This window comes from Patagioenas fasciata, chromosome 2, assembly GCF_037038585.1.
Source record: "Patagioenas fasciata isolate bPatFas1 chromosome 2, bPatFas1.hap1, whole genome shotgun sequence".
Lineage (NCBI taxonomy): Eukaryota > Metazoa > Chordata > Aves > Columbiformes > Columbidae > Patagioenas > Patagioenas fasciata.
The window spans coordinates 14,719,588-14,740,721 of record NC_092521.1 but is presented as its reverse complement, the minus strand read 5'-3'; positions in this window follow the sequence as shown (position 1 = coordinate 14,740,721).

The window sequence follows — 21,134 nt, the reverse complement described above, 5'->3', positions numbered from 1 at the left end:
GCACATAGAAACAACATTGTTGCAAATGTCTTTGGAGGAATGAAAGTAAATAAAGGGAAAACGACATACCCTATATGCCCTAACAGGTTACCTTAGAATTCTATTTCTGTGGTATCTAGCTGAAAAGCTGTTAAGATTTATTGTTTGTTTGTTTGCTTGCCAGCTGAGGAGATACTTCTTGACTAATCCATTCATCTCTGCTTTCTTGGTAGATGATGTCAACTTGGATCTCATGTTTTGTTTTAAGCATCACATTTGGGGATCTCTTCAGATCTCTTCAGAACTTTTTCCTTCCTCCTTATTCCTCGTTTTTTCATGCCTGATTCAGTCAGGAAGTCCTGAAGCACTGTGTTTCGCACCTCCAGCTTTGGAAATGCAATGTCCCTTTGGCCAAGGACTACTCGCTTGGCTACAACCTGCATCACTTATCAATTTGTTTTGAGGTCAACATCTCTGTTAGATGGGGCAATGCTAAAATCACAAGATACTTTTTTCCTTTTTCAGACAAAGCAAACTGTACATTGCATATAAAGGCAGAACTTGCTAGTCATGCTTTGTGAAATGATGTAGCTGTGATGACAGCATGCAGAAATTCACTGCCTCTTGTTTCAGACCAGCCTTCTTGTCAAGAAGACCAGTTTGAATGAATAATAATTTTGATGTAATTGAGGGTGTTGGTCTCTTCTCCCAAGTAGCAAGTGACAGGATGAGAGGAAATGGCCTCAAGTTGCATCAGGGGAGGTTTAGATTGGATATTAGGAAAAAATTCTTAATGGAAAAACAGTTGTGAGGCTTTGGAACAGGCTGCCCAGGGAAGTGGTTGAGTCACTATCCCTGGAGGTGTTTAAAAGACACTTATATGAGGTTCTTAGGGGCATGGTTTAGTGCTAGAGTTAGGTTATGGTTGGACTCAATGATCTTGAGGATCTCTTCCAATCAAAATGATTCTATGATTCTATGACCTTTAGCCCTGTCTGTGTCATATTTGCTAGCTGTCCTATTTCTTCAACTGCTGCTTTTGATGGCAGAACCTCCTCAAAGGTTGCTCCACAGCAACAACAGGTCTCGTGGCTCTGAGACATGCTTTCCTCTGTGTCAGGCATCTTTTTACAGGCTGCCTAAAGGATCACATGTATTTGGAAGTGCCTTTGGCATGTGGGAACATATATCAAAGATGAAGTAACAGGTAATGGAGCTGTCTGGCTAAAATCCCTCATCTGACAAGATGCAGGAACATCGATGTATCTCATTGGGAGTTTTTCCAAAGTATTTGCACCAAGTGTTGTGAGTACAGAGGAGATGCAGGGAACTCACTATGATCTCCATAAGTCACCTCAATACCCACTATCATTACTCCAAGGTCTTTTGAATACTGCTTAATGTCTGGGACTTTATCAGAGTTTATTCAAACCAAAGTATCCCATCTTTCAGTGGAGTGCATTTTGGTAAATAATCCATTAGAAAAGAATCGTATTCTCAAGCCAAAGTCCCTTCTTTGCACAGGCACAGATTTAAGAAAGAGTATGGGACATGCCTAACCCCAGGCTTACCGTCCACTCAGGGGTCAACACAATTGTTTTTGAGAGAGAAACAGTGAATTCTGAACACCAAAAAAATGTATTGCCAAGGTGTCATGGTTGCTGACTGAAACTGGTACATACAAAAGGTGAGCAAAATCTCTCTGCATGACAGAAAGGGTTGTCTGTGGATATGGGGTTTTGTGTTAAATATGCTAAATGCCCATGCAGTTTTGAAGGGAAAATTTTAGATGCCTCTTGCTTTTCAGTTACCTAGAACATAAGCGAGGTCTTTGTGCATTATGCTTCTAGGTGTCAGTGCCCTAATATTCTTTACATCACATTTTATGTTCTTCAGGAGGTGGAGTTTCCTTTGACTGTGATAATTTCCCAAGCTGTCCCATAATAACTCTGTATGCTACAGTCATTTGGTTCTTGTGTTCATTATTTACTTGCATGGTCAATTTTCTGGACAAAAATTATCTTAATAAGGTAAGAGCAGAGAATATAGTGTGTTTAGTTTGAAGTATTGAGAGGAAAATATTTTAGCTGCTATAGCTAACCACGATTATGAGTAATGCTAAATTATATGTAATGTTTAATCACTTCAGAAAGAAAAAGCCTAAACCACTTTTAAGTTCCTGTATGCCCATTCATTTCCAGGACACTTCATTCTTCCCTTGTTTGAGTGTTGGTTCACAAAAGTACATTTTTCAGAAAGTGCACAAATTTTTACATTTTCTTCCATATAATATATATTTGAGTTTAATCACACACATTACATGCTTTCTGTATAGCTTTTAAACACAACAGCTCAACAATAAGGGTCCAAATTACCTGAGCCAAAATAATCTTAGTAACATGCCTCTAAACCCACCAAAGGTGCTCAGGGAAACTACGTATTTTTAAGTGGGGAAGTGCTCTGCAGCAGTTCTACCATCAACCATTTACACTGTTACTAATTATTTCCTTGCAAAGTATCTAACCTTTGGAAAGAACAGTGGTAACAAGGAGGAACAGTCCCTAAACTACAAAGCATGCATTTGCAACTACATATGTCTATTTTATTTATTGCATGTTGTTTTTATTATTTATTAGTCCTGTAACCATGTCACAGACATATCCTATCATAGTATATGGCAAAAGTTGAGGTTTTAACACCTAACATAAAAAAAAATGTTCTCTATCTAATGGATGCCTAAAGATGCATCATAGTATTATGAGTTCTGCAACAGGGAATTTCAATAATGAGTAGGACTGTGGAATCAGGAAACTGGCCATCTGAAGTAAACATCCATAGATTTAATGTCTACACAGTATAGATCTAGACATTGCCTGAGCAATAATGTATAAATTTCCAAGACACCTTCACAGTCATCACAGTGGACACTGAAAACAAGAGGACTACCAGGATCTGTGCATAGTCTTTCTTGAATGTGATGTATTTTGTCCGGGCCATGCAATTACCTTATGGAAACCACTTGGTTAAAAATGAGCAACTTCAGTTCTCCAGAATTATGTCACCCAAACAATCAAAAAAAAGCTACAAATTGTCATAATAAAGTGGGGAAATATTTCTTAAAAACACCTATCCTGTCTCTGATATCTGAATCCTTATATTCACAGGATATATTGATCTTATAAAACAGGCTGAAGGATAAATCTCCAACCTAGATTTCATAACTGTACTAAAAATACTAAAAATGGTGGACTTATCAAGGTATAGGCTCAATTGCATATTATCTTTCTCTCTGGTTGATATAGGTTCAATTAATCATCTCAGAAAAATTATTTTTGAGTTGGAGAATTGCTTCCATTCAGACCTCACAGTCTGGGCATCAAAAATTTATGTAAATTTTCAGTGGCTGTAATGGTTGATCTAATAGATTTCTCTTTGTCTATAAACTGCGTCTCAGAGTCTTTTTGATACCTTGCATCATGTCATTTTGTATTATTCTGTTTTCCTTTGTTCAAGGTTGAATTCACACAGAGGTGGATCGCTGCTGTCCATGCACAATACTCTTCTGATGACGTTCAAGATCATCTGCTTCATGTGGAGAAACAATAACATATAATAAGTTAATAAGGCTGCCTGTTCCTAATGGCAGATGTTAAGCATAAAATTCTAGAAAACAAGAAGTAAGGATAGAATGTTTCACAAACAGCAGAAAACATTGTTTGGAGGCTGGCAAATATTACATGGTGGTTTTTTTGTTTTTTTTTTTTTAATTTTTTTTTTTTATTTGTTGCAAAATAATAGGACAAAAACTATTTCCTTTTGTCTTTTATCCTGTCCAGATATGTATTAAAAGCTGATATGTATGTTCTCCTTAGTGGTGAGAACTATTTTCATGTTTTGAATGACAGAAGTTGTCCAAGTTTGTAAATTGGTTTAAAGTTGCTTTATTTATTATCCTATTTATTTATTTGTTTTCCCTTTAACAGAGGAAGAAAAAGGCACCAGGAACAAAAAAAGTTAACAGCATTTTTCCCAAATTTCTGCTGAAGTGTGGAGTTTTTGCAGCATTTTTCATTGAGAGAAGAAAAGTCAAGGAAAAGGGAAAAAGTGATCTTAGGTCATGATTCAAGGTTGCGTTCTTGGCGCTCCTCCAGGACTGTTTGGTTGTGACTCAGAGAGATTAATGCTCTCAAAGCTGCAAGACAGAGAGTTACGGTTCTATGATTACACATTCATGATTTATGTCTGTTGACTCTTTTGTGAAATTGCCTCTGGGGAAATTGTTTTGGATAAGAAAGAAACTCAAGTGACCACTGGTGTGTGCATCCCATGTTTGAATGAGACTGTATTGTTGTTTGGTTTTGGTTTGGTGTTGTTTTTTTTTTTTGTTTGTTTTTTTTTTTCTTTTTTTCAGGAAATCATTTACAAGTGGAACTTTAGTTTGGGAACACTGAAGTGGAATGCAATTATCACAAGCACGTTTCATAGCACAATGCAGTTCACTGCTTCACTTTGTGTCAAAACTGGTGAATCGCACAGGACTCAAAAAAAAATGTAAAATTCAAAAGAACCTACAGTTTGAATCCAAATACGGGAAAAATATCAACAAATCTAATGAATATCCAATAAATCCTGCCTCCCCAGATCTGAGAGATGTGTTCCTTTAGTATGTTTTCTAGTTTTCTACTTCAGGTTTAAGTATGAGTAGTATTAATACATTTCATACCATTTCATACCATTTATCAGAGGCTACTGAATCTACAAGAAGTCTTTATTACTATAAAGAGGCTTTTCCAATACAATTTCATGTTAGTAGAAATAGCCACCCCTGGGCTGTATAGCTGAACACCAATATTAGCAATCCTAGGTTATTTCTGCACCAGTGCTCCTGTTGGGACAGAAACTTTCCCAAGAGAAAATGTAGAGGTCAAAAACCTAGAAAGTATAAAATCTTTTATAGACAAGGAGTGGGGAAAAGGGTAGTGATATTCATTGCCAGAAGTAGCTGAAAATAACACCTGCACCTTTTAAATCTGGGCCAAGAGAGCGAATGAACCTGGATGATGTGAAGGTTGAGCAGATGGTAGAGGAAAGAAATATAAATGGCATATAAATTCCCATTTTTATACTTGGAGCTTTCTGAAGCCTGATTTGTGCATGTAGCCCAATTAGGGTCTCAGCTGTAGCTGAGGCATCTGAGGTTCCCTGTGCACAACTGAATCCTGCAGTAATAAACCTCATTATTATGACCCACTAAAGCTTTACTTGGGAAATTAGGACAAACATATCCTGATGTCTCTGCTCAAATATTAGCCAAAAATAACCCTCAGCACAACTTTCTTCCTCTATTAGTAATTTTATTTGAAACTTGACCTTGCTTATGATAAAATGAACATTAAGAAGAACAAGGAAAATTACGAATTTTAAATAATATTGATAAAGTGCTATGTGATATATTCTATTACATGAATGTTATACTCTGGTCAAGTTTTATTGTTACATAATAAAATAATTATAAAAATATATCCTCTGTGAAAGACATACTACCATGTGGTAACAGACATTTTTGACTTTCCATTATAAATTGATAATTGTAGTTTAAAATGATAAATGGTAACCTCTGAATTGATCTGATGTAGCAAATGGCTATTTTTACTTAATTGTGATCCAGTTACGGTTGTCCTCTTTAAATAGTGAAATGCTTTGGTCATTAACACCAGATTGCCTGAAAGACTCACAGAATCACAGAATGTTAGGGATTGGAAGGGACCTCAAAAGATCATCCAGTCCAATCCCTCTGCCAGAGCAGGAACACCTGGATGAGGTTACACAGGAAGATGTCTAGGCAGGTCTTGAGTGCCTCCAGAGTAGGAGACTTCACAACCTTCCTGGGCAGCCTGTTCCAGTGTCTGTCACCCTCACTGAGAAGAAGTTTCTTCTCAAATTTAAGTGGAACCTTCTGTGTCCCAGTTTGTACCCATTACCCCTTGTCCTATCATTGGTTGTCACCAAGAAGAGCCTGGCTCCATCCTCCTGACACTCACCCTTTATATATCTGTAAACATTAATGAGGTCACCCCTCAGTCTGCTCTTCTCCAAGCTAAAGAGACCCAGCTTCCTCAGCCTTTCCTCACACGGGAGATGCTCCACTCCCTTCATCATCTTTGTTGCCCTGTGCTGGACTCTCTCCAGCAGTTCCCTGTCCTTCTGGAACTGAGGGGCCCAGAACTGGACACAGTATTCCAGGTGTGGTCTCACCAGGGCAGAGTAGAGGGCAAGGAGAACCTCTCTCGACCTACTAACCACCTCCCTTCTAATACACCCCAGGATGCCATTGGTCTTCCTGGCCACAAGGGCACAGTGCTGGCTCATGGTTGCCTTTTCTGTGAGGACTAGAGGGTCTTTTGCATAGAGTAAGCTGAAATCCCAGAATTCTCTCCCTTTAACTGAGGAATGTCCTGTTTTATTGTTTCTGACAATGTTTTGGCACATAAATCAGATTCATAAAGGGATTTGGATATAATAACCTTAGCACTGCTACATCAGTGTCGCTTTGGTGATGGAATTTACAATCCCACACCAAATGCTCTGGAACAGTGTTTTTCCAGCTTTTGAAAGCGTTGCCTGATTTTGGCTCATGTTTCTTCATGCAATTTTCCCCACATCAGCATGTCTAAATTAAAAAACAACTCAGGTCAGGCATAATTGCTGGAAGACCTTGATTCCTCCAGGGTAACAGAGGGCAAAAACCAGCTACAATGACTAACTCTAAATGTAAATTTTGGTGACAACCCCGCCCCCCCGCTCCTCCAGCTGAGCTTCTGCTGGCAGTTAAAGCTAATTAGCAGTTCCATGGCTAATAGGAACACTTGCAGCCAACAATGACTGTTGCTTTTTACACTGTTATGCTGAAAGGGCTGCTGCTGTCCCATGAAAATAGGAAAAAAAAACCCAATCTATGTCACAACATGGTAAAATGTTTCTTAGGACTTCCTGACACCTCTTGAGTGCAAAGTTGAGCTCCTGGTGTGCAGGACACAGGATCTGAAAAATGCAGTGATTTGGGAATCGAATGAGTTTGTGTAACCCAAATGTTCCCAGACAGCAGCATTTACTAAGATGATGGCATCTCTGGGAATTTACCGCAGTATAACTTTTAGCACCAGAAAGGTTACCAGGGAAGGTTTAAGGTCCAAGCTCTCAGGTGTGACTTTTGTAGATCAATTCTCATAGTTCAGTTGTGCCCCGGATCATCTACGGGCAACAAAGCACCTTGGATCTTGCACAAATTTGTTGAGATGCTGAGCTTAGATTATGGAACAGACTTATATTCAAGTATTAAGCTTGCTGTTTGCATGAGATGTTTTCTTTTCCCATTGCTTAAAGCACCAATTTTATCAGAGCAGTGGGGACTCTCTTTGCAATAGACTAACATGTCCCCAAACATGCACCAGGAAGCACCAGCATTCAAAGAAAAATCTGTCTTTGCCCTCTCTCTCATAATTTGCGGTCACTTAACCATCCCAGGAGAGGTTTCTAAGGGAATCACCAGCAGCTCTTCCTGCCAGAGATTCCAGGCATTCTAGTGATGATTCAGACACTTGTATGATCACACTGAAGAGAGCCAAATCTGTACGGTAAATGACAGCTTTCAGTGCTGGAAAGAAGAATTGTATAGCTGAATGAGCGAGCCAACCCATGGGGTTGTGCTCCATTCAGTGAGTCAGGGATTTGCAGTCTGGAAATATTGTGTTACCCACATATGTCACATTGCGTTAAAAGTACCTCGTAAGAATGAAAACATTTGTCTTGTCTACACTAAAATGTTTTGTCATTTTAACGATACCTCTAAAATTTTTCTATGGTAAAAAAATCTCTATACCATTTCAGATATATTTGGAGATATCTTATACTCACTTATGTGTAGTGCCAGATGACCTGATTTTCAGAATACTAGTGTATGAATATATTGTATTATTGAATGAAACAGTTCAGTGCTAGATTTGTTAATGTAGGAGTCTGTCAGTCCTTTCAGAAATCCTAGAGATCTTGCCCAATTGAGCATCAAGATTTATGAGTATATATTAAAAACCTACTTGTTCATGTTTGTTTGTTTGTTTGTTTCTAACAACAACAACAAAACAAAAAACACACCAAAAAAATCTTTTAAAAGTGATACCCCAGTGACTGGGGTATAGCACCTTTCTGGAAAAGCCAGTCTGAGATTTCAGAATTATACCAGGGTAATTGGAGGTGTTAGGGTGGCCTTGGTTGTTAAAAGTGATAATACACAGATAATCCAGGTGTGTGCATTGATTGAATAGAATTATTTTCATTCTCTGTCTCTACTAATGAAGCTAATGACACTTCAATTTGAAAAAAAAACACATCAGAGGCACATCTAAACATCTATATCATGATGTGATATACAGTATCTTGTGCTATGTTTTCTTGAAAATACGCTCAGCCATCTTGAAAAGCCATCTATCACCATCCGGTTCTGCACACTTTTGAAAATATTGTTCAGTGTTTAAAATTTACCTCTTTTTCCACTGGAGCTTAGGACTATAGAAGTCCTCATAGGATCAAATCCAGCTTGCCACCAGGCCTGCCTGTGAGATGTTTTTATCTTCAAAGGAGTTTTCTAGATCTTATATTTGAGAATAGCCTCCATGAGGGACATATTTGAGACTAATCCATGAATTCTCAGTGTTTGGTGTTTGGTGAAAGTTAATATTGCAAGTGCTTATATCGGGCAACCGTGAAATGTCAAAGCCTTCAAGAGCTGGAAGCCAAACTGCACAGGAGTGGTGTATCAGTAGAGTTTTATCATATTGCGTATTTTCCAGCAAAGAGAAATTGCAGGTACTCCAGAAACAATTATGCTGGGTGCTACAGATCCCTTATTTACCTCTCTTTAACCTGCATTATTTACTTGTATCTAGTAAAGCTGTCATGTTTGCTAAAGACTCCACTGATTCCTTCCCTTCCTCATCCACTTTTCACCCTGTCCCCTCGAGGGGAAGATTTATTTTCTCCTTTAAACAGCAACTTTAAGTCTTATATCTGCTACGTAAGCAAGAGATGAAGTCCTTTGTGTCCTCTGTATTTTTACAGAGTAGTTACACTACTCTTACATCCTTACAGGATGGTTGATTTGACACTGGTTGTACCAATAAAATATGAACATTTTTACAACCGTATGCAATAACATCTTACACAACACTCCTTTTTCTCCAACAGGCCTTGGAAATGTAGTATCATTATGGGTATCATTATGCTTGTTTTTTAGCATAGGAACACTGAACTCCAGAGAAATGAGCTGACTTTCTCAAGGTCCCAACCTACACAGGATGAAGCAAATGGTCCATGTGTCATGCTCTACCTACTGGTGTGAAGCTGATGCTATTATCTTGTTCTTTCTTACTCTAGAGGATGATTAGCTTTTTACAGCTTGTGATTAAACCACAAAGTTTAGAAACAGCACAGAGAGATAACAGTGTTTCATGAAACTCTGGTGACAGAAGTGTAATGAAAAGGCAGCAACACTAACAGGATTGAGAAGTTTTAAAGAAACAAGGTTTGGAGCGATTGGCCAGAAACATTGATTGTAAGGCCAAAAGCAGTCTTTATAAATACAGTAATTCCCCTCATTACATAAAATGTCTAACCAAAGGGCTGGACTATGCAAGAGCATGCTGAAGACTTCTGACAAATATCTACAAGATTGTGCATGCAGTACAGCACACCTGAAACCATGACCTGTACAAACTCTCCATCCCTGTTAGAGCTGCAGTCAGTCCTTGGAAAGTCATTTTATTCCTTGAAGCAGGAGAGGAGTCGCTGCTCTTCCTCAGTTTTTTACAAGCAGAACTTTATTTTTTTCTGTTCTTTTGCCTGGGATCTTAGAATACCCACAATGTACAATACTTTTTTTGGGGTAAGGGAGAGCACTAGGATCAGAATAATGTCAGAACTCTTGTAAGACTGTATGCAACTTGCTGTATGTATGAAAAAAAAAGCTTTCTAAACTTACAGTTTTAATTATGTGTTACCCTAGAAAATAAACTCTAGCTACTACAAATAACCAGTCTTAATTAAAATGAACACTACCCCAAACTCTAAGTTTACCATATCACTCTTTCTGTAGGATTGCCACTTAGATTCTGCCAAAAGTGTTTACCAGGAAATGAAGGATAAAATGTTTTTTGTGATTGAATTCATTTCTGTTTTCAGAGGCTGAAACCAAAAAGGTTTATTTTTCAGGGAGTATTACACTCAAACATTAACACAAAATGAAGCATGTGCCATAATAAGATACTGGTTCTCTAAAGTTAGTGAAGGTCTGCAACACCAATGATTTCCATTCCATGTGTTATAGAAGGACACATGAAGGCCCCAAACTGCTTATTTTGGGAGAATCTTTGGAGCAAAAAGTGCAGTCTTGTGAAAAAGGAAATTATTCCCAGAGGAAAATATACTTTTCAAAAGTAGCAGCAACCTTCAAGACTCCCCTTTCCCCTGTTGGCCCAAATAAGCTTTTTGGAGGACCTAGCTTTCCTGGGATGGATGAAAGGTGTAGAGTGAGTGGGTGATTCTTCAGGAGCTTAGTCTGAGAGAAGATGAGGGGGAAAAAAAAAAAAGACCTTATCCACAAAAAATGCCTCAGGGGAAGGACGAAGAAGCTCCTTATCTTTGGTGAGTGGATTAAAAGGAGGAGAGGTCAGAGTTGGAAATGTTCAGCCAAAGTGGGAGGACTATGAAGATCTCAAGGTGGACAACTCGGAAGGGTAATTGTACATCCTGAGGAAAGAGCTATAAAAATCTTGAAAATAAGCCAATTATAATTTAAGAGTTGGACAACCTGGAAGATAAAATGATAGTGGAACGTTTCCTGGAGCACAAAGGAGCTGTTGCAGGGAGTTGGAAGATAATGTGTAATGGGATCTCCCAGATTCTCTTCTCTAGTCCCTGCCATCCTCAATTCCATTTGATAAATGTAACTAATCCTGTCTTAAAGGAAGATAACATACATATTATAACTATTCATATTTATTTTTACTATGACTGCTTTACTAGCTTGCTAAAAATTCCCTTTTCTAACTGTTGAGAACCACCTACTAACTTCTAATTCTTCTGATTTCTAAACAAAATATTATCTCTGCAAGTTCTCTACTAGTCTGTATGTCCTTGTTCTTAAACAGAAACTACTTTTAATACAAGTCAGTGTTTTCACCTCAGGGGTACGAAAACTTTTAACTCAAGGTAGATTGGGCCTTTCATTTATAAGAACAAACTGGCTAAGCTCTTTAGCTGCTCCTTGCCGTGCAAGCTATATGTTCCCTATATCACTCAAGTTCCTGCTTCTGCTTTTGTTTTTCACTAAATCTTAAAATAAGAGAATGATAGTTACCTCTAGTCTCCTAAATGACATTTCAGCAATTTAACTACTTTTAAAATGATCCCCTATGTGTGACCAAAATAGTTCCTCCATTCATCCTAGGGTTGCATCGCATTTCCACAGCAGTGCCCCACCAGCTCATCATTATCTAGTCATAAAAAGCTGTACACAGTTCCTCATCTTCAACTCTTTCCAATGGATATGTTCTGTGCTGATTGGTTTGATTTCAGTCCCTATCTGTGTTTCCCATTCTCAACCAGGTTTTGGTGTGATATTTGTCATGTCTGTGTTGATACAAAACTTGGAAGTGTCACCCGCAGATTTTAGCAAAAATTCCTGGTTTTCATTTGTGAAAATTTCAATCCATTCTCTGAATAAGCAAACTTGGCCTGAGGTGGCTGAACTCAGTCTATGCTCCTTTCGGATTATATTTTCTGGCTTTCAAAACTGTTTTTTGCTTTCCCCCAGCATTTTCCTCTACAATCTTCAGTTACTATTGTCACTAGTAATTTCTCATAACAAGCAACTTACATATAGCCATGTGGATGAGGCAGATCCAGTTTTGTATCAAAAATCAATTGCCAAAAAATACTTAACATATTTCTCTTCCTCTTCCTTTTTTTTTTTTTAATCTCCCGATGAAATGGAACACCAACAATAGCACATCACTAAGACTATTTGTTTACAGGTTATATCAGAGAGGTTTAGAGTTTCCCATGACTCGACAAAGGTCTAAATCTGGCCTTGGGCTTCATAGTGTGACTATCGGAAGAACTTGTAATTAGCTGTTTTGCTCATAAGCAGATCTTGTTCTGTGTTTTGACTGTTTTCTCTGTATTGTATCTTTTGTCTAATCTAGTAATAATTTTGTCATCGCTAATATAGTGACACTCCTCCTTTTACAATAGCTCTCACTTGCTGTTATATGCTGGTTTCTTGACTGAAAAAGTGCAAAGTTTATCAAATTTTGCTGACTAGAACTGTTAAGGAAAATCTTCAGTTTTGCCATGCTTCTGAAAACATCTCATCATTACAATAGCCCAATAGCTGCAACACAACAGGACACTCTGTCTTTCTAGGACAGCTCGCAGTTGAGACTGATGCGAAGAGGGAGGATCACGACTTGCTGTACACAGAAAAAAATCAATAACGGATCCAAGAGCTGATCTCTCGAATCCCTGTTGAGTGCTTTTTCTCCTCAAGTTTGTTGTGTATCAGGGGAAATATTAGTCACACCTGTACAGAGACACCGAGACATCTGGCCTGAACAATGAATCTCTTGCTTCCAAGTTCTTTTACCATTCTACCCCCAGACTGACTTCTTCAATACGACTCTGGCTTTTTTTGACATTTGATCCTCTTTTCTTCTTCCTTTTGGCATTGCTTCAGTCACAATCCCTTGTACATTAGTTCAGTGCTGGATTTACTGAGCTTTTAAGTTCTGCAGGGAAACATTCCCTATAGACCACTTATTCTTCAGCTACACCCTTTCCCATCATTTTATATCTCTTCTTCCATCAAAATCTTCAAGAAAACATTTTTTTTCTAAAGGGTCTCTGTTTTGTCTACTAAATCCGTTCGTATAAATTTAACTCTACAATGCAACAAATCCAAAACCAGCATGCATCTTGTGAAAGTACGTAGAAGAGAAAACAAATCTAACACTGCATTGAGCATTGCTGGACCAAGAAGCATATGTTTCTTCTCCAACCAATAACATTTTATATCTAAACTTATTTCAAAGTAATTAGAACAATAAAACATATTAACTTAAACTTGTAAGCAACCTCCTTTCCTGACTGTGTTTTAAGAAAAAAATAACATACTTTTCTGTTATTGCTAAAAAATTATAATTTAAAAAAAATACGAAGGAAAATGTGCATGGAACATCTGGCTTTTGGTGAGGTCTTGCTCACTCCTATTTTTTCCAGCTGTGTTGGCTCTTTACTTTGACGGATCCTCACTCAAGCATCCCTGAAGATCATTTTCCTACTGATTGGATGTCCCTTGGCCATCTTCCCATTTTGAGAAGAGAAAGTAGGAGTGGATACCACACATGAACTTGGCTTCAATGAGACTAAACTGTCCCATCCACTTTCAGGCACAGCTGGAATGAAGAACTTGAAAATATATTTAAAAAAAAAAAAAAAAGGCAAACAAGAAGGCCCAGTCAGACAGCTATGTCTACTTGCTCTGGAGAAACAGAGCTGAGTACCCTCACCTGTTCTTTAGAGCTCTTCACTCTCCTGATTGGGGCCAACTGGGAAGAAATGAAACCAGGTTAAAGATTCATCAATAAGAAGATTAAATGAAATGTGGTCTGCTGAGCAAGGGACTGGAAAGTGTTTTTTGGTGGTTTTGTTGGTGGTTTCTTTGTTTGATTCACTGTTTTTTTAACCTGTTAAGCATTATCGTTATCTCACTTCCCTAGCTTATGCTTATATAAATGACATCCTGCTGTCCTTCAAATTCCTGCTCGGTTCGTGAAGTATCTCCATGTATTCCCTTGCCCATGGCTAACAGCTCGTTTTGCTGTCTCAGGAAAGTTTCTCCTTAAAGGGCAGGACTGAATTTAAAAATGTCAGTTACCCTAAGGTAGGAATGGCTGTTATGATAAGGGTTTCCGTAACTTTGGCTGGGATTTCCTAGGCAGAAATATGCATTTTACAGCAGATGTGCACATATGTGGTGAACATAACACATCTGGGAATGGCTGTATAAAAAAAGTGCTGCTGACCTGGGGCTGCATAGTCAGACTTCAACAGGGACTTTTGGGTTTACCTGGCATGCACAAGTCATTGGAACAACACGCATGCTGCCCTCTGCATATGTGCAGTAGAGACTTCCAGGAAAATGTCTCAAATCCTTTAATTCCAAATAGGATTTTACTTAAATTCTAGGTTGAAAATATAATGTATTTGGAAAATTTAGACATATGGTAATCATACTTACTTTCCTTTAATCTGACTTCTGTAGCAAAGGCCAAGAAAAACCAGTTTAATGCATGATAATTTCTGTTTGACCTACAACATACCTTCTAAGAATAACAGCTTGTCTTGATCTGAATACATGGATAATGCATCATCAGGAAGTTGTAAGTTGGGCTCAATGACCTTAATGGTCTTTTCCAACTTAAATGATCCTGTGATACTATGAATAAAAAATCAAGATTGAAAAGAGCTGACATAATTGAACAAAAGGCAGATATCACACAGGTGACAGACTTCAGATGAGTCTAAACTAAATTTGGAGACTCTCAAGTGTGCAGTGGAATCATGCAGAGATAATAAACTTGCCTTTCCCCTCTACTGTCTGCTATCTAATTTGATTACACTATGCAGGGGGGGAAGTGTGCACCTAGCACTGTTGCCTTATTTTTCTACAACTTCTACATTTGAAATAAAAATCCTTGGCCTGTAGCCTTATTTTATTAAGTTGGTTAAATGAATGAATGTTAAAAAACAAATAAAATGGAGAAAAAATGTCAAGTAAGCACAATAGTGATCAAGCAAGGGCTCTTTTCCCTCTGTGACAGCCTACACAAAAAAAGTGCATACTCAGTGTTACCAATCCTTCACTGTTGTTACTATCAGTGCCAAAAAAACACAGACTTTGTGTGTTTATGCCTTCCGAGGGTTTCCTGGGGCTGAGGAGAGGCTGGAGTCCCACAGGGGTTGGGGGATCCTGGGCAGCTCCCTCAGCTGACAGGGACCTCCAAGCATTTCTTGCCCTTTTCCTGTGGCAAAAGGCAGGACTAGAAAGGGAAAATTTGAAAGAGAGGTTGGAAAGACATTACAAAAGCTGTTTGTGTAATGCCTAAAACAAGCCAATGAATGCTGTTCTCTAGTAAAAAAGTTTACAGGGGGCTGATGTACAGGATACATTTGTACCCTGTTTAAAGGAGGCCTATGATAGTACTCAGAAATACCATGTCACAGGGTCTGTGATGGGTTTTACATATAGCAATATAGCTGAGCAATGAACTCTAACATGTTATTGTCCGATTAAAATAACGAAGCAAAAAACCCAAATGAGCTAAAGTCCTAGTTCAGCTTGGATATGGACCAAGAACAAAGCAGAATTAATTCAAACCCAATGAAGAAAAGATGAGAAGGAAAATATTGTTTCTTTGTTCCAAATGGATCAACTGTGTATTTTATCCTGGTGTTGCATGATGCAAATTAATGATGGTTAAACTTCATAATATTTAATATTTTCAGTTTCACAATAATAACAAAATTTGGATGTATTTCCATATCCGATTATCTTGGCTTTGCACTGGATAACACTTTCCTGGTTTTACAATTTTGGCTTTAGCTGAGCTGGAAACAGTGTACAGAAGTATACTTGAAAAGGTGTCAGGGAAATCTGATTTCTTGCTCCTTACATGAAGAGACTGCTTCAAGTCAACATTTCTTCTTCCAAGTGAGCAATTTAATTGGTTATTATTCTAACATTATTCTAAATTTTCCTATTTGTCTGTAAAAAGCTACTAGTCTGTTAAAGATGGCTGTGCCAAAGTAACTTTTAAAATGCACAATTTAAGCTATAAAAACAACTCAGCACTCTCAGCTGTATCATTACCTCCTCCCCCCTTCCCCAAAAATCTAAATGAAGCAGTTATCAATTTTGCTTGAAACTTCTTTAGTTTATTGTTTACCTCCCTTGGCTTCATGGGTTTATAGTAGCTCTGGAAGAGGATGTGCCCTTTGAAAGTGCCAGTTGCAAATCAAAGGATTTGAATAATAGTCTGGGAACTGAAAAACTTGGACATAGAGATACGGTAAAAATACTAAAAGATGTCACAGATTCCTTCTGAGGATCTGGGCAAGAATCTCTGCCTTGCAATTATGAGGTGATGAAATAGAAGAACAAGTGGCACATCTCTTCTTTATAGGCATTTTATGTTTTAGGCACTGCTTCATTCAGCTGTTACTGGTTTTACTTTCCTGTCCATAGATAACATAGTACATCAAACTGTGTCCTGTTCTCCATACCAGATGGTCAGGTCCCACAGAGGGATTTGGGCTTGTAACCAATAATGACATTTCAGAGCAGCAGCAGCAGTGTATGTGTTGTATTGCTAGATGCAGTGTAATATGGAGGAGTTGTTTATTATAAACTGAGGTCCCAGATGATTTTTTTCAGTCATTGTCCAGGAGGGAAGGTTAAAGATCTCATGTGTTCCCTGTGTACCTTGTGCCTTCATGGTGTAAGAAAACATTCATTTAGTCAGTGCTCCTTTTCTCAAGAGAGCAACCTTGTTGGCCAGTATTATCTATTCTTCTATAAAATGAGAAGTCTGTTAGAGGTTTTGTTTGTAAAGTACACAATGCAGATTAGTCGGCAAACACTATTTTTCCCTCCTGAAGATCCAAGTGAAAATTACCTAATCAGCTTTGCATGAAGTATGTTTAATTATGCTTTTTCTTCACTTGGCTTCCAGATTATTGGGTGACACTTGGGAGGGCATGTGCCTTGATGAATCAAATCTGGTCAAAATGTGAATGGCAGAGGTTTATATACACATATTACACTTGCTTTAGTTCAGTGCCCCTGGTGTCAGTAAAAAGGCTTTAGATAATGCTCCAAGATCGTGTATGCATGGACTGAATATGGCCTCAGATGTTTATATGCTACCAGCTGGCTAGCGAGTTGTACACGCAATGCACAGCTCAAATGTCTCCTTGCACAGAGTACTCCACCCTCTCTCTCGACCTCCTGAGACAAAAACCTTGTGAGAACATGGGAAAGTGTTATGTACAATAAAGGGAAGGAAAAGAGGACCTGGTGGAAAGGAAAATCACTAATTGATATTTTGGCATGTAACAAAGATCTTCTACATAGATTCTACATGTATGAAACAATAAGTTCATTAATCCCTCTGAACTGTGTTCTCTGTTGTTCTCATCTGTAGCTAAAACCTTTGCCTTTAGTGCTGAGGGAGCTGGCTGAAGTCATTGCTAGACCGCTATCCATCATTTTTGCCAAGTCTTGGGAAACGGGAGAGGTGCCCGAGGATTGGAGGAAAGCAAATGTCACTCCAGTCTTTAAAAAGGGCAAGAAGGAGGACCCAGGTAATTATAGACCGGTCAGCCTCACCTCTGTCCCTGGGAAAGTAATGGAACAGCTTATCCTTGGTGTCATCTCAAGGCACATCAGGGATAAGAGGGTCATTCGGGGCAGTCAGCATGGCTTTACCAAGGGTAAGTCATGCTTGACCAACCTCATAGCCTTTTATGAGAATGTAACAAGGTGGATGGATGATGGCAGAGTGGTGGATGTGGTCTACCTTGACTTCAGTAAAGCCTTTGACACAGTCCCTCACAGCATCCTCACAGCTAAATTGAGGAGGTGTGGTCTAGACAATAGAGTAGTGAGGTGGGTTGCAAACTGGCTTAAAGAGAGAAGCCAGAGAGTGGTGGTCAATGGTGCGGAGTCCAGTTGGAGGCCAGTATCTAGTGGAGTGCCTCAGGGGTCAGTACTGGGGCCAATATTATTCAATATATTCATCAACGATTTAGACGAGGGAATTGAGTGTACTATCGGCAAGTTTGCTGATGACACTAAGCTGGGAGGAGTGGCTGACACGCCAGAAGGCTGTGCTGCCATCCAGCGGGACCTGGACAGGCTGGAGAGTTGGGCGGGGGATAACCTGATGGAATTTAAAAGGGAAAGTGTAGAGTCCTGCATCTGGGCAGGAACAATCCCAAGTTCCAGTATAGGTTGGGGCATGACCTATTAGAGAGCAGTGTAGGGGAAAGGGACCTGGGGGTCCTGGTGGACAACAGGATGACCATGAGCCAGCACTGTGCCCTTGTGGCCAGGAAGGCCAATGGCATCCTTGGGTGTATTACAAGGGGGGTGGTCAGTAGATCGAGAGAGGTCCTCCTTCCCCTCTACTCCGCCCTGGTGAGACCCCATCTGGAATATTGTGTCCAGTTCTGGGCCCCTCAGTTCAAGAAGGACAGGGAACTGCTGGAGAGGGTCCAGCGTAGGGCAACAAAGATGATTAAGGGAGTGGAGCATCTCCCTTATGAAGAAAGGCTGAGGGAGCTGGGGCTCTTTAGTTTGGAGAAGAGGAGACTGAGGGGTGACCTTATTAATGTTTATAAATATATAAAGGGCGAGTGCCACGAGGATGGAGCCAGGCTCTTCTCAGTGGCAAACAATGATAGGACAAGGGGCAATGGGATCAAGCTGGAACACAAGAGGTTCCACTTAAATTTGAGAAAGAACTTCTTCTCAGTGAGGGTAACAGAGCACTGGAACAGGCTACCCAGGGAGGTTGTGGAGTCTCCTTCCCTGGAGACATTCAAAGCCCGCCTGGACACATTCCTGTGCGACCTCACCTAGGCGTTCCTGCTCCAGCAGGGGGATTGGACTGGATGATCTTCTGAGGTCCCTTCCAATCCCAAACATACTGCGATACTGTGATACTGTGTAATTAGTCCAAAAGATCAGAAGATTATTGTTGCATTATGGACTGCAGATTGTGTGTGTAGATTTATATGTTAAAATTGCCAAATTACTTGATGTGTTATTATCTTTTTTAATCTTAAATCTGATGTTTGGTCTATGGCTTGGCACAACATCATGAGGTGCCTAAACACAAAAAAGAGTGCTTTGGAATGCAAAGTGCCTGGGTACTGACGTCAAGTCATCATGTTTCAGGTTGCAAACCAATACATCTTTTTGAAGGGACCTGCATGTGAAACAGAAGTGTTCAGAACTTTAACTGACTTTAAATAAAGTTTCTCTAACTGAGAACAAGTAGCAATTTCATGACAAAAATTTACCAATTCCACACTGGTGGAACTGATATGGTAAATATCAGCAAAGATTAACTTTTAAATGTCTACCTAACAGTAACACTGGGGACATTAATGTCCTGAAAGCAAACAATAACATTGTTGTTTCTTACCATATCTACTTAGGGTAGTTGGGAGAAAGACTTCAATCATTTTTCTCTTCTGCTTGTAAACAGAGTGACTGCTTAGATAATAGTCTCTAATTGTGACATCCCTTAGCAACGCATTGTGAAAACACAAACATGCTGCTGTATTAACCATTTAACTGTATTTTAAGTGCATTTGGAGGATATATTCTCAGATAATTAAGAAGGGATACATACAAGAGGCCACATCTGGCCCTCGAGGTGCATGTTGCAGGAACCTGCCCTATTGGCATCATATTTACAAAGTTTGGCAGAGTTTGGGCAGCCTGGGAGCTGCTCACCCAAAAAAGTGGATGTCGAAAAGAGAGAAACCTGCTGGCAATGTGCTGTGGTGATGAAGTGTCTAGAGAATGGGGTGCAGAAGGCCAGGTGGCATAGCTTGTGTGCTAGGAAACATGGACAGATGAAGGTGTTGCCATGAAGGGTTTTGAGCAGGAGATCAGGTAGTGGCTCCAGGTCAGTGATGATGATGACAATGGGCTGCCTGGGAAACTGGAGCAGAGGACCAGAATCAGGCAGCCTGATGCTCTTGGCTTACCACAACATGATTCTCTCTTTCCCGCAGAATGGTGAACTATCCAGTGCATACCAGATCTGCAGAGTCCGCAGTGCATGAGAGCATCAGCAACCACACCAAGGGGACAGCTGTGGTTGTAGGTGCCTTTGGCGCTGTTCATTAATGTAAAGAATGTTAGTCTGTGTTTTCCTATACATGGGATTAAGGATGCTGTTATTTCTGGAGAACCACTCTCCCTTCCTCACCTTCTGTAACTATGTTTTGGTGTGAATGTTGAGCTCACCTGAAGCAGATAAACTTCTCCTCTGTTGAAAAGTGCAGTCCCTGTTCCTGAGGATATTTTCCGCCTTCCAAATTGGATTTAATGGGGAACTAACCAGCTGACATATTTAAACTGCAATGCAATAAGGAAATGATATTTTGGATTGAAAGGTGGGAAAAAATCACTTTATTTTTATGAATTACTCCATTTCACTTTTCACAAATGACAGCCATGATAATGATAAAGTGTTTTGCTGTAAATTGATGGGGGATGGCTGCACTGTGAAAGAAACAAGTTAAAGCTAAGGAATTAGAGACATGGTAGATGTTACACTTGATCCATTTAGTCAAGGAATTAAAAAGATCACTGGGGTTTAAAGAGAAATCTATATGTTTTCTGATACCGGCCTATTTTCCTCTAATGCTTGCGAGGAATAAATGACATACACTAAAAGTGATATGTAATATTTTCACGTGATTCACATCAGTGGTCATGTTCACAATCCTTTTTAGAATGCAAGTCTTAAGATAATGCACAGATATGTTTAACCATCATTAACTTAGACACAACTTTCAGTGTAACCAGCAGGATGGATGTTTGGTATAAATTGAGATCCGTATTGTTTCATCTTTATAGCATATTGCTATCAACACTTGATGTGTCATATTGGCAGAAACATGAACCAACAATTTAATTTTCTAAATCATCCTGATATGTTTAAGCTTCTAATATTTATAAAATGTATGGCTAGAGTAATAGAAACACTCCTTGTTAAATTTGAGCAGTGTAGTAATAGTTTTGACTTCGAAAAATTCATCTTTTGTTCTTTTAAGAAATGTTTTCCTGTTCTCCAGTGATGGCATTGATTAGTTTGTGATGGCATCTTCAAGGAACCTTTTCCTTATTACCTCCATAAGGTCTAAATAGTGAACATGCAAAATGATAATTTTAACTAGTTTCTAATCCATGAGGCTGGGAACCAAGACAACATTTTTCTCTCTTACTGACAAACTCATGACTT